Raw genomic sequence first — 3338 nt, forward strand, 5'->3', positions numbered from 1 at the left:
CACCACAGTTTACCAGAGTATAGGCTGCTGCTACAACAAGAATGGCTACTGAACACAGCTGCTTACAGCCCAGCTGATGTGAAGTGCTCGGTAAAGAAAGAAAATGTCATTTTATTACAGATGTGGAACATGAATTTATGCCTTTAACTCAAATAAATGTAGGATGATCACAACTGAGTAATGCTCCTTTCAAAGTCAAAATCCTGCATCTTAAATTTTTGCTAAAATGAACAGTTCATCAATGGCAGCAAGACTGAGTCATGCAGATAGTTTTGGTTTTTGAGAGCTCTATCACTGAGACTCCTGCCACTTCTCAAAACAATAACATTTTTCTTGAAAATAAAACCTTGTCGATGATGTGTTCTTTTTTCATTACAGTAAAAAAAAAAAAAAACATAAACATACTCAGTGGCACAGTAGGCAGAAACTAACTCTTTTGTATTTTTTAATCACAAGTTGTGTTAGTTTAAACCATGCTGTCCTGCCTTGGGACAGTCAAAGTGCAGCCAAACAGCATTCAACCCCACAGAATTTTATTATAAATCCAATTAGAGATGCTTAACTTTCCAAACGATAAGCATGATACTGTCTGACAAAGTGGAATAACGCAATTTTAACAACATTAAAGCTACTTATAATTGAATAAAATGTGAAAACAAGATGAGAAGGGTTAAAGATTTTTGTAAAAAAAAAAAAAAAAGCATGGATATCAGTTGCTGGAACTGCTGTAATGGTAATTTGGATTAATTGGAGTTTCATTGTGATTGTGCAGTTTGTCATACTGCTGAGATGGTGCTTTTAAAGCTGATGAGTGTCTTGGTTTTAGTGGTTGCTGAGGGTGTCTTCTCGTTTTTATTGAGCTCTGAGTTTACTGCTCCATATTTCGTTTCTCCTCTCTGTAGTGTAAAACTACTCTTCTGTTCATTATTTCATTCAAGCTGTATGCGATGTCCCTCAGGGATTTATTGTGGGTCCCATCCTCTTCTTCATATACTGTGGATGTTATTTGTGAACTTAGTTACAGTAGTGACACCCAACAGTATCTCTTTGTAAACCAAAATGATATCAATCATCTAGCCTCTTCATTCAGGTCTAAATTCCACAACTCTTTACTGTTTCTACTGATTTGTAAACTCTTCAAGGTCATGTTTAACCATTTAGTCAGACACTTATAGGTCCAGCTGTGTAGACAGTTTTGCATTTTTGTCACACATTGTGTGTTCTGTTGCAGTCAGTGTTGTTATGTAACACAGCAACTGTCAGTGCAACAGCAAGCTTAGATGTCAGGGTGTAGAGGCGTTAGTGATGTTTTGACTGAGTGGTGGTGATATTTGTGCCTCTGTAATCACCAGGGTCATGTACAGTTGGTGTATGTATGTGTGTAGGTCTGTGGCCTGGCTTACAGGAGTGTCTTGTTTAACGTGTCCATGCTGTGTCACATTCAGTTTATACAGAAGCAGATGTGGGTTGCATTAGATTTTTTTTTTCTTTTACCACCAATGACCACTGACCACAGCTGTTTATTCCAGGTCTATGCAGCAATCACTTGAACAGTTTTAAATAATTGATAGTGTATTTCATGAATAACAGTGATTTAGCCCAAAATTCAAACTGTGTTTCATGTGACTTTAATTCATTTCACCTATAGCTCATTTCTGAGGATTAAAGTGTGTGAATCAAGCTGAAATCTTTTAAGTGTGGGTGCAGTGATTTGGTCATCAGGTAAAAAAAAAAACCCAATATATACATGTAGTAGAATAAACGTTTGTCCATTTCTATATGTGAGTGTTGAAAAGAAGGACAATCAGTCTTCACACTTCTGGACAAAAACCATAGTAATGCAATGCTTATGTAATTGTTTAACATAGTAACACTGCTCCATAACCCAAGAATAATTAATGCACCACACTCTTTTTGAAAATTATGTGCAGGTATTTAATGCTTAGTTCAGAACAATTTTTAAAAATTATAATCAATGTATTCATCACAAATCTTTTACCCTTTATTTAGCAATCACCTTTGCTCAGTTAGTGTTGAAATTTCTTGACACTTTCCATGTGTGTCTGCACTGTTCTGCTTTCATTCCATGCTTTTTGCTTATGAAGCAAAACTGATTTGATGAGGGTAGGAAAACAGTGTAAACCACAGAGGGCCTGATCTAGCGCCAGACAAAGACCGGCTAGCGCTACATCTTCCATTGATACTTATCTTCCCTGCCTTCAAACCTCTGCGTTTCTCACACACACCCAAACACAGATCCAGAAATAAACCCCTTGGTTGTGAACCTACCCTCCACACATTTATTCATACTCACTGAATTCAGACTTTCTCACAATTGCGGTCAAACAGACAGACACAAAAGAGGACTTATTACTTCACAGACACCCACCTTCCTCTGCCTTTTTCTCTTGTTTATGTGCATGTTCTCAAGAGTCACACAAACATAACATAGACACATCAGTGTAAATATAAATCCTTTCATTTAACATCTCTGCTATCACAAAGGCTTCTCATCCATCCACAGCTTTTTAAACAAAAAAAGCTTTGTGGAAATGTTGTATAAAACAGTGATCATAGATTTGTCAATGAGAAGTTTATCATAGCTGTATTAGCCATTAGTTTCATTTCATGCTAATTTTAGTGAACTCGCTAATTAGAAGCAGCCCCTGTGTATTTAATTTTAAGGCTTTGACATAACATATCTGAGAAGCTATGATGTTACTTAGAGCAGTGGTCCCCAACCCTCTGCTATCACAAAGGCTTCTCATCCATCCACAGCTTTTTAAACAAAAAAAGCTTTGTGGAAATGTTGTATAAAACAGTGATCATAGATTTGTCAATGAGAAGTTTATCATAGCTGTATTAGCCATTAGTTTCATTTCATGCTAATTTTAGTGAACTCGCTAATTAGAAGCAGCCCCTGTGTATTTAATTTTAAGGCTTTGACATAACATATCTGAGAAGCTATGATGTTACTTAGAGCATCACAGTAGTTGCAACTAATATAAGCATGATGATTCACTGCAAAGCTAACCAGTTTAGGTTTCAGCAACAGAAGAATTCATATCATCTACTCAAATGAAAGTAGCAATGCAATGCTATAAAAGTACTTGTTTATAATTAAAAACCCTGCAGTCAAATTATTGCTTAAGTAGCAGAATTATTGGTAACAAAATGAAATTAAAGTATCAAAAATGAAAGTACTCATTATGCACAGTTCTCTGTGTGTTATATTATTATATTATATTATTGATTCATTCAGATATATACACATATTTCATGGTCATTTATGCTGTAACTTCATCTGTCAGATAAATGTAGTGGAGTTAAAATTGCAA

This window comes from Monopterus albus, unplaced genomic scaffold (assembly GCF_001952655.1).
Source record: "Monopterus albus unplaced genomic scaffold, M_albus_1.0 scaffold84.1, whole genome shotgun sequence".
In the NCBI taxonomy this organism is placed as follows: Eukaryota; Metazoa; Chordata; class Actinopteri; order Synbranchiformes; family Synbranchidae; genus Monopterus; species Monopterus albus.